The following is an 11,594-nucleotide window of genomic DNA, read 5'->3' on the forward strand; positions in this document are numbered from 1 at the left end:
CTTGGGGCGTGTGGTTGAAAAACTGTTTCTCTGCAACGTCTTTGTCTCTAAATCCTTTGGTTCCATTGACCTCATTCCGCTGTATGTAGCGTCACTGGCTGGTATTAGTCTCCAGCTGGTCAGCTATAGTCAAAATGTTCTAAAATAAAATGGCTCCAGCAGTATTAATGGCAGTTTATTTTCCAGTTCAATTTTAAATCTTTCTTTAATTTGTCTTTTTCATGTGAATCTTTATTGCATCTTGTGAGACACTGAACAGGTGAGATAAAACATCCCAGTTTCTCTCAAGTCTCCTTGGTTTGTCTTTCTTGTGTCAGTGAGATGTTGTGATGTGGATGATGCAGGTTTGGTATGAACAGCCACTAAAGTTGTTTCTCACACTCGTTGGCTCCACAGTTTAATTTAACACCATCAGGCTCAGGATGCAGGTGAGTGTAAAGAAAGGAAGTTGGGTGTGTTTATCAGTTTAAATTTATCTTTCTCTTTCAGAATCTGTCTTTATTCTCAGACTCTTCTGTGTTGTGGGTAGACGTGTCTGTGATGTGACTGAGTTTCATCTTGTGCACATTATTTATCTGTGGATGTTTTTATTGTTTGAAGTCACAGACGAGGCAGCAGCTACTATGAGTGTAACTGCAGCAGCGAGTGGATTTGTTGTCCTTCCTTCTCACTGTGACAGGTACTGTACGTCTACATTCATGTTGTCACTCTATTTTACACTCGGACTTCTAGTTACTGAAGTGAATTTGAGAAAGAAAGTAAAAATATAAATGAACCATTCATTCATTTTCAGATCCACCACCTGTAAAGTGATGCAGAGAAAGAAAATATATGAAGGAATTATCATCAGTATTGTTTGTATCTTTGTTTAGAGAAGTTTCTATCGTCTAGAAGCTCAAAAAATATTAAAGAGTCTGCAACTTATTATTATTATAATTATTATTATTGTTATCATCATGACTGAGGTCCTCTCCTCTCGATGCAGGAATTGTCATCAGTGTGTGGAGTCATCAGTTGAAATGCTATGGAATGCTGCTCATGGAAATGCTGTTTCTTTTCTACAGAAAGTAAAAAGTAAACTAAGTGTTCTCTGGTGTCGTTATGAATCTGATTCTCTGTGTTACAGTGGTACAGTGTGAGAATGGCTGGGATGTGAGTTACACTTCTACTGAGATCTGTGCCGTCAGAGGATCAGCTTGATGGACATTACCTGTACCTACACATACCCATCCACATCTACTAACCATGATACTACAGTTCAGGAAACTTTCTGGTTCATTCAAAGAGAGTAATGGGATTCACGTTGATCTAAGGACCCCAGTCGGGATATTCAGGTGTGTGGAGTATCTCTGTGGAAACAGAAGTGCCTCTGAAGTCTCTAACCCACGACGAGAGCGACTCGGCTGTGTACAGGATTCAGGTTCACAACAAACCAACCTGCACAGGTTTAACTGGTTCAGCTGGAGTCACTCTGTCTGTCTGGGTAACATTTACATCTGAACATTCGTTCATTTATTTCCTACATCTTGTTTGGTTCACTTGAGTGTGTCTGTGCACTTTTATATGCATGTGTGTGTTTGTCAGTTTGGACTAAAATGAATTCCTTATTTTCACACAGATTTGCATGTGGGGAGTGAGCAGATCAGTGAAGAGTGACTCTTCTAGCCATGCAGAGCTCAGTGTCCAGAGCAGTTGTCGTCTTCCTGATCATCTGAACTACGTCCTGGTACAAAAGAATCAACAAGAAGATGATTAGGAAGGAGCATCTTATTCGATTTCTTTAGTGCAGACAGAGTTTTCTGTGCTGTTAAAGGACATGAGGATTTCGCTCTCTCCGTCAATGTGTGAGTTTAATCTACAGTATTTCACTAACAGCACCATCTGCTGGAGTATTTGAGATAATGCATTGTACCATAACTATGTGTCTTTAAATACTTTTTTTTTTTCTGCATGGGCACATTGAACTCTTACAGGATGCTACTGTAGTACTGACAAACTAGTGTAGTACTAGTGCTAGTATTCTGCTTGTGCAAATATAGATTGAAGTCTGACTTACTGGTCACGAAGTGAATCAAAGCATCTTGATTTCCCCCTGAGTGGCTGTGCAGTATAGAACATACATCCTGCCTCCTCCATGTTAATTCAGGAAGGACATGGACCAATCTAAAAAGTCAAATACATTTTTCTCAAAAAAGACCCGGTTTGTGTCATTTTAGGTCGTTCTTATCACACTCTATTGTTCATGTTTCTCATAAGTTTGGTTTTAATTTGTTATTGGATGGAAATAAGTAGATTAAACTTCATGATTGACAACTGGCAACTGACTCCAGGATTGGTGACTCATATCAATGTCCAATGTAATTTATTGTATAGCACATTTAAAAACAACTTGGTTGACCAAAGTGCTTTACAGGAGTAATGGTACAACAAAGGGACAGTAAGGTAATACATTATAGTGCAAGTAATACAAATAAAAATACAGTGTAATGTAAAAATAAGATAAAACATAAATAAATAAATGAAATAGAAATAAAGATATATGATGAGAGAAATAAAATCAGCTGCGATGAAACCCCCTCAGCACAAGGCGAAAGCCTGGGAACAGAGTGTGTTTTTAGTAGCGATTTAGAGATTTGTTAAAGACGGGGCAGAACTGATGTGAAGTGACCGGTTGCTCACAGGTTTGGGGCGGCTACTGCGAGGCGCGATCACCTCTGGTTACTAGCCTTGTCTGAGGTTTGTCCAAGGGCAGTTGGGTTGCTGATCTCAGTTCCCTAACTGGAGTGTGCATAAAGTTCAGTAAGTAGAATGGTTGCCAGTCCGTTAAATTTAAAAGGATTAAAGTGAGATTTTAAAAGCGATCCTGTGACAAACAGGAAGCCAGTGTAGGAGCGCAACGTGGGTGTAATATGGTCTCTCTTTGTCCTAGTCAGCAGGTGACAGCATTTTGGATAGCTGCGAGTTTAATGGATGGTTGTCTAAGCCTACATACAGGAGTGCAATAATCAGACGGGAGGTTATAAAATCGTGGATAATTCTCTCACAAGGTCTTTTTGTGGTAGGTAGGGCTTTACCTTTGCTGATGTCGAAGTTGAAAAAGCTACACTCTGACGATTAAAAGCCCTGTCAAAAGAACACCAAGACTCTTTACAGTGGAGTGAGTATAAGAAGCCAACGGCCCAAGATTGACCATATCTTGCAGTTCTGATTGTCAAATATGATAACCTCAGTTTTATTGTTTAATTTGAGAAGTTTGAGTCCATCCATGATTTTACGTCATTTAAGCAATCAAAGAGGGGGCTGCAGTGATAGTTTTTTTGGTTCAGGGGCAGAAGTATATTTGAATGTCGTCTGCAAAAGCAATGAAAGGAGACATTATATTTTCAAAAAAATTGAGGCTAGGAGCAGCATATATAGAGAGAAAGGACAGGGCCTAAGCGGATCCTTGAGGTACCCCACATGTAAGTGGGGCCTTCCCGGAGGATTCACCCAGGTGGACAGAGAAACTCCGATCTGTTAAGACTCAAACCACTTGAGTACTGTACCTTTAATCCCTACAAAGGTTTTCCCAGGCCTGACATTAGGATCATGTATGGGGCGGGACCTTGATATGGCTCCATCTCCAGACCACTACTGTGAACTGGTTCCGATGAAAGATGGCAGCGTTGGTATCAGGATATTTGGCTTCATTTCACGGAGAGTGGGAGGAAGTGGGCGTGTCATTCCTCTTTATTCGAAGCTCTGCATAAGACGATCATTTCTCCATATTGGCCAGTTTGCTCCATTATAGAGCAACTTCTACCAAAGTCCCTCATATTATCACCTCCAACAGTGTGTTTCTCCCTCACACTGAAGTCTAAAGGGCACTTCCCTGTGTTTTTGTGAACTGAAAGTTTCCTCATCTTAGCATAAATCATCATCTTAAAATGAAAACCTGCCGACTGGTGATTCACCAGAAGAAAATACATGGAGTTAGTTTTATAAATGTACAAGTTTATCTTCTGATTACTCTGATGTGCTCTGTGTTACAGTGATAAGAGTCAGATTGACTTGAGTGTAAGTTACCTTTCTACTGGGATCTGTGCCGTCAGAGGATCAACAGTGGACATTACCTGTACCTACACATACCCATCCAGGTTGAATAACCATGATACTACAGTTCAGAAAACATTCTGGTTCATTAAAGTGAGTAATGATTTACGTTGATCTAAGGACTTGATCCGGAGTATTCCAGGTCATGTGGAGTATCTCTGTAAAACAACAAGTGCACTCTGAGAATCTCTAACCTGACGAAGACGCTCAGCTGTATGCAAGTTCAGGTTCACAACAAACCAACCTAATGGGAGTTTAACTGGTTCAGCTGAGTCACTCTGTCTGTCACAGGTAACATTTACATTAGAGTCAGTTTGAAATGTTAGTGTGTATGTTGAAATAAAATAACATGTTTGTTCTGAACCCTCAGCTCCAGGTACATGTGAGGAGATCAACAGCCAATCATATTCTACCTGGACAGAGCTGACCTGTCACAGCAGGTGTCAGCTCCTGATCATCTTTCCCTACGTTTGGTACAATCACAATGAACACATTTGGACAAAAAAAATACTTTCACCTCCAACACTTTAATGCACAGACAGCTATCACTGTGCTATAGAGGACATGAGGCGTTTCCCTTCTCCTACATTGTGTGAGTTTACGCCTCCTCACATGAAGCTACAATAATGTGGAAATAATTTAAATTTAAACTTTTAACAAATAATACAGACAGTGTTTTGATTGTATTCTCTGTGTGTTAATATAAACTATCCTTCCAGATGCTCAAAGCCTCCCTCTGTGTCAGTGAGTCCCTCTGGTGAGATCATGGAGGGCAGCTCAGTGACTTGACCTGCAGCAGTGATGCTAATAACCCAGCAGCTAAATACACCTGGTCCAAGAGAAGTGGGGACAAACAAGTTCCAGCGTCTCAGTGAGAGGACTAATTTGTCCTCAGCTCCATCGGTCGTCAGACTCTGGAAATATTACTGCACAGCTGAGAATGAGCTGGGAAGAGTTCAGCAAACATCTTTATTACTGTGACATGGTGAAACACAGGTTATTAAATGAAGATATATTGAATCTGTCCCATTCTTTGTCCTTTACATTTAAATATGCAGATATGGGTCGTTTGACTTCTGCCCCATAAATATTCACAGTCAGACCATCAGCAGCACAAAGAGGAATCCATCAGCATCTGTTAAAACATCCATAAGCTTTCACCATCCTCAGTAGACTTGAAAGATATTTCCTTCACTATGCACATTCACGTGACGAGCAAACAGCTCTCCAGCAGACAGACAGTGGTGAAAACAAAGCCCTGCTCCTGTGCACCACGTCACACATACACTCCAGCAGGGGAGCAGTAGCTCATTAACATTTTAAGAAACACGCCCATAAACAGGCCACTCTGAACAGGGCTCTTCACACGTTTTATTAGAAAAGAAACTGTCTTTATATTCAGTCAGAAAATCGAGACAGGTTTAGCAAACATGACAAAAAGTACTTTTTGTAAATGTTTCGTCCTGCACCTTTAAAGGGGACATAGCATGCAAATTCCACTTTGTTAGTGCTTCTACAGGTTAATGTGGGTATCTGGCATGTCTACCAACCCAAAAACTCTGGGAAAAAAACACTCGCGCATTTTGTTATAGTTCCTCTAAGTCAGAAACGTCATGCTTGAGCGACTCGATTGAGCTTCCTGGGTTTTGTGTCGTAACAAGGAACTGGAAGTCTCCCTACATGGGGCTGACCAGCGCGGAGAAATGCACGTCCCGTGTGAACAGCCAGGCGGCTTGAGAACGGCGCTGCGCTGCCTCGCAGCGGTCTTCCACACAGCCAGCAGTGTGGAAGACTTCCGCAGTGTTCAGCACTACTCAGCACGCCGGGTTACAGTAATTACGCCGGGTTACAGTAGTTACGCCGGGAGTACCGGACGCGGAAAGCGCGCCTTGAGCAGCGCAGCGCCCGTTCTCCAGCACGCAGCCGCCTGGCTGTTCCACGAGACGAGCATTTCTCCGCTGGTCAGCCCCATAGACTGTATATATAAGGTCAGCCGCGATTGTGCTTTCTCCGCTTGTTGTTGTACCCGTTGAATGTCGGGGTTCGGGGGTAAATGATGGTCTTCATAGCCCCCCCACCTCTTTCTCTCTGTCTGTCTGCTTGTGTGCTTGTAGTGGATGGGCAGAGGGGACATTAATTATGTGATTAGAGGAAAATTAAACTCCAGGTTAACAGAAGGGGAATACAAAGTATGGGATTGCATATTTGATAATTTATATATAAAATATGTATTTATATCGTTTAAAATCATGGGGGAGGCGGGGAGGGGAGCTGGCTCATTCGCATTTAAAGGAACAGGCAGTCAAAACAGGTCACTCTGTGGAGGGCTGTTTTATACAGGGTAAAAAGGGTGCTGTTTGAAATGATCCTTGTGGTATTTTGACCAAAGTATGTTACAGACATTTCATTAAGACCCCAAGGAACCATATCAACTTGTGGTAAAATGGGCATGCTATGTCCCCTTTAAGTATTGTCATGGACATCAGCACTCATTGGATCAGCCGCTGCAGTTTTCCTCGCTGTGACTCTCCTCTCCGTGTTCCTACTGATCAGGTGAGCAAATCTGTTCCACTAAAGCTTTGTACGATGAATTCATGAAAATTTGTCCTGTTAAATTAAATCAACTCAATTATTATGTATATTGTTTGTTATTTGGTTCAATTGATCAGAAGAAAGAGAAACTCTCAGCAATCTGCTGATCCTGGGGACAGACTTGACCACAGTGAGCAGGTGAGACACACAGTTCAGCGTCCAATCCTTTCAAACGCCACTATTTCTCATATCAAACCCTTTTCTCTGTCATGTGAAGATTAAAAACTAGTTATTAAAATCACAGTCAAAATTGCCATTGTAAAAACAATCATCTGGTGTTTGAATTTCCTTCTGGTAATCTATCCATTTAAGCAAATCGCTGAGTGTTATAATTTTCTGTGCTGTGCGGTTTGTTCAACAGTTTTTACTGAACTATGACACTTGATGCTGCTCTAAGTTTGTTTGAGTTGTAACATGTGCTGCTAAATCTTGTCAAAGTTTGTGAAAGATTGTATTGATTGGTTCAGATATCTTTAGTGTGGAGCACTGTAATGTGGAGCAGATCACCATTGGGTGTGGCTGTGTAATATGTTGATTTTGCGTTGTTCTGTCTGAGACGAAGTGTGTGTGAGACTGCTGTTCGTAGTCTGTGTCGTTGGGACAAATAAAGTCAGTGTTGGCTGTGTGTGGATGCAGCTCTCTATAATTAAGGTTGATCCACAGAGCAGTTGTGTTCTTTCATGTCTGTTTTTAGTGAGTATATTTGCCCTTTTAAAACGTTTTGAGGTAATTGTGTTCACGAGTTTGGGAGAGATAGCGCTGTGTGGCATTTGAGTGTCGGTGAGTAGGGCGTGGTGCATCGGCGAGACAGAGTTGTGTACTCGTTGCTGGTGAACAAGACTGAGAGAAAGAAGGGAGTTAGGGGGTGGCTATCCCCCTTCCTTCATAAGCTCCTTCTAGTTTCTGTGAGCCTGACTTTTTCTTTTTTTAAGTGCCTCTGTGTCTGTAGACCTGCAGTTGTATTAAAGTGTTATACAATTAAATGATACACACTACTACACCCAAAATATAGTGCTAAAGGGTTTTTATCAATGATTTGCTTACAGATAGTTTTGGGGTCTAGGGATTATATTGTGTGGCTCGACCTCTAATTAAATGATGTTAAACAACTTGTTTGACCAAACTTGGCTGCGAAATCGTGAACATCCAGCTCCCAGATGTAGTCTTATCTTTACACAACCGAGGTGAAAAGCGCACACACAAGTGGCTCACAGACACACTAAGTAGAAGTTTGTAGTGTTAGTGTTTGGAATTCAAACTGAAGACCTTCCCTCCTTTTGGTTTTTAGCAGAATCCACATGTTTCCTGTCCTTGGAAACACGTCTGGTGTAGAGAAGAGTGGTTTAAATAAATCAATAGCTGCTATAGTTGGACTCTAACGTTGTCCATACTGCCACATGTACAAGATTCAAAGCAAATTTGTGTTTTGCAGTGTCTACCCATTCAGTCTGAGGAAAACTGTGACCTTCACTATGCTAGTGTCCACTTCATGAAGAGACAGACGGATCCTGTCCTCCAACATCGGATCAACTGAACCCAGCAAACACGAGGAGGCGGAGGAGGTTAAATGCGCTTCTGTCAACAGATCTGCCCCGAGGTGAGCAACTCTTCATTCAGGACCATTATCCTCACCTAACACCACAAAACATCATAAACAGAGATATATCCTATAGAAGTCATTGTTTTACACTTTCATTTTTCTTGTTTGTTTAAACATATGTATTTTGTTAAAGGAGACATATTCTACTCATATTCAGTTTGATCATTTTAATTAGGTTAACCCTCGACTTTAAAATGTTTAATGTTCAGAAAACATCCACTTTCCTCGACTGTCTATTGCTGCAGCTCACTCTTTTCAGCCTCTGTCTCAAACACTTGGTTTTAGCTCTGTCTCTTTAAGTCCCCCCCTCCTGATAATGCCCAGTCTGCTCTGATTGGTCACCGTACTCTGTTGTGATTGGCTAATACTTCCCTGTGCGTGTGAAATCCTCCACTCTCCCACTTTACGGACACATTCAATCTCAAATCATTTCTTATAGTTTGCTAAACGTTTACGTATGAGCGACATGTTTGTTTGAACCCGTGTGCAGCGGCTCTCGTTTTAGTGGAGAGTGTCAGATTGTTCCCCAATCAACAGCGACTGTTTAAAAGCGGTGAAACACAATGGATTCCTAAGTTCTCTGGTCTGGTGTTAGAAGCTGCTGTTCCATTTGAAGCAGAGACTGTGACATTCAGCCTGTATTGAAGCATTCAACACGTATTTTCAGCCACATCATCCACCTCGAGATGTTTTCCCACGAGAACGCCAAGTGACCTCCTCCGCTAACATTGTTACCTTCGTAACACAATGTATTTCAGCACCACTGTTCACGTTTAAATACTGCTTATGCTCGTTTGCTACAGCCCTGGCTTCTGCCGGTGATGCAGAGGTACGGGCGGGACTACTGGTGAGGTGTTTCAGGGCTTCATGTTTTCTGTGGGGCAGAGGAGCTCGTTTTACAGGAGGAGCTCAGACTTTGGGCTTTTTAACTTTGCAAGAACTTTGAAACTCAATGTCTCCTTTAATGCTACGTCTCCATGACCTCCTGATCATTTATTTGTTTTATCTCCTTTCAGAACCAGAGGTCAGGACACTGGAGAAAGGATCCCAGCTGCATTGTACAGCACAGTCAAAAACCTCCTGCTGTTTAGACCAACGTCTGGAAATCACCTTAGTCCCGATGGAAATATCTCAACAGCTGCGGGATGGATTTGAATAGAAGTTCATACAACTGTACATGGTCCCCACAGATGAATCCTACTTTGGTGACCAGACTCCAGCATCATTGTTGATGAATGTTCAGTTTTAAGTGACTTGTCTTGACAGCTAATGGATAAATTGACTTCGGTATTCGACTTTTTATCTGAAATATATCAGCAACTTGTAGAAGTTATTAAAACGCCATTGCCTGAATGAAAAATATCAAACATTTTATAACACGCTTCAAACATGAAAATATCTGCGGGTGTGTGTCAGACCAGTCGACAAACTGTAAACTTGTAATTAACTTTTTCTATTCATAAAATAGTAAAACAAGCATTATTAGTTAGTTGTAGTGTGACACTGCTGCCACTAGATAGTAGTAAAGAATTTTACTGATAAAACCACAGAGAGGATTCTGTCTCTTTCACTACTTTCTGTTTCTACACTATTGTTTTCCAGCGTTTCCATCATCAGCCCGATCAGGAGTTCCTGCTCATTTCCTCTGAGGACTGGAGGGACCACGTCTCATGTGGATGTGAGCTGCTACTTACGTGATGAACACCTTGAATGTGACCGTTAACACAAAGTGAACTGCTGACACAGATGAGCTGTGTTGCCTCTGGTGTCTGTTCAAAGTTTGCATCAGGCCCATTGATTTCACTTTGAGTGTTTTGTGGTATTTCTCATCACGTGTTAAACACGTGAAGAAGAAGGGATTAGGTGTGTTTTAATCCACCATGTTCACCATAGTGACCATTTTCTCTGACGTCTCTCTCGGGGTGTGAAACTCGAATGTTGTTACGAACAGAATAATGTTGTACTGCTGTGATCCAGGTTTATAAGTTATACAAAAAGATTATATATTATCACTTATTCTTCATTAGGATTATTGTTTCATTATTATAATATTAGTTTTGGTAATTTTAGTAACATAATTGGTTGTTTGCTGCACCTTTAGGAGACTGATGTTAATTATACTTTGTTTTTCTTCACAACATTATTCATATTTATAGTCTTGTTTATTTCATTTATTGTTCCTCACAACTTCCTCTTTTCTAACTGTGATGTACAGTTTTGCAACAACAGATTTTCTTTAGGGATCATTAAAGTTGTTTTTAATGATTTATCTGATATAAATTTGTGTTTTTCCATTAAATGTGAAGCTCATTTGTTGTAATTTGCTTTTGTTTTGAAACTCTTACTATATTTTAATCACTTACTGTATTAATGGCAGTTTATTTTTCCAGTTCAATTTTAAATCTTTCTTTAATTTGTCTTTTCATGTCAATCTTTGGCCATCTTAATGAGACACTGAACAGATGAGATTAAAACAGGCCCAGTTTCTCTCAAGTCTCCTTGGAATTTGTCTTTCTTGTGTCAGTGAGATGTTGTGATGTGGATGATACAGGTTTGGTATGAACAGCCATAAGTTGTTTCTCACACTCGTTATACAAGTTTAATTCCCAACACCATCCAGGCTCAGGATGCAGGTGAGTGGAAGAGGAAGGAAGTTAGCTATATTTAACAGTTTTAATTTATCTTTTTCTTTCAGAATCTGTCTTTATTCTCAGACTCTTCTGTGTTGTAGGTAGGTGTCTGTGATGTGACTGAGTTTCATCTCGTGCACATTATTTATCTGTGGGCGTTTTTATTGTTGAAGTCACAGGCAGGAAGCAGCTACTATGAGTGTAACTGCGGCAGCGAGTGGATTTGTTGTCCTTCTTCTCACTGTGACCAGGTACTGTACGTCTACATTCATGTTTCTCTATTTTACACTCGGACTTCTGATTCACCTGAAGTGAGTTTGAGAAAGAAAGTAAAAATATAAATGAACCATTCATTCATTTTCAGATCACCACTGCAGAAAGTGATGCAGAAAGAAAATATATGAAGGAATTATCATCAGTATTATTTTGTATCTTTGTTTAGAGTTTCTATAAATCTAGAGCTCAAAATATTAAAGAGTCTGCAACTTATTATTATTATTATTATTATTGCTAGTATAATTATTATTATTATTATTATTATTATTATTATTATTATTATTATTATCATCATGACTGAGTTCCTCTCCACTCGATGCAGGAATTGTCATCAGTGTGTGGAGTCATCAGTTGAAATGCTGAATGCTGCTCATGGAAATGTGTTTCTTTTCTACAGAAAGTAA

The 11,594-nt window shown here is 40.5% G+C and overlaps 1 protein-coding gene and 1 long non-coding RNA gene across 2 annotated transcripts in view; both read left to right on the forward strand.

Annotated features, from left to right (window-relative positions):
* LOC124852592 (B-cell receptor CD22-like) overlaps positions 1-11,594 on the forward strand; it is a 483,032-nt gene that overhangs the window by 81,927 nt on the left and 389,511 nt on the right. The window lies entirely within an intron of this gene.
* Positions 6,445-8,228, forward strand: LOC118099577. The gene is made up of 3 exons (XR_004694301.2): positions 6,445-6,645; positions 6,762-6,822; positions 8,117-8,228. It is a non-coding gene; the product is annotated as an uncharacterized LOC118099577 (long non-coding RNA).

This window comes from Hippoglossus stenolepis, chromosome 2, assembly GCF_022539355.2.
Source record: "Hippoglossus stenolepis isolate QCI-W04-F060 chromosome 2, HSTE1.2, whole genome shotgun sequence".
Classification (NCBI taxonomy): Eukaryota; Metazoa; Chordata; class Actinopteri; order Pleuronectiformes; family Pleuronectidae; genus Hippoglossus; species Hippoglossus stenolepis.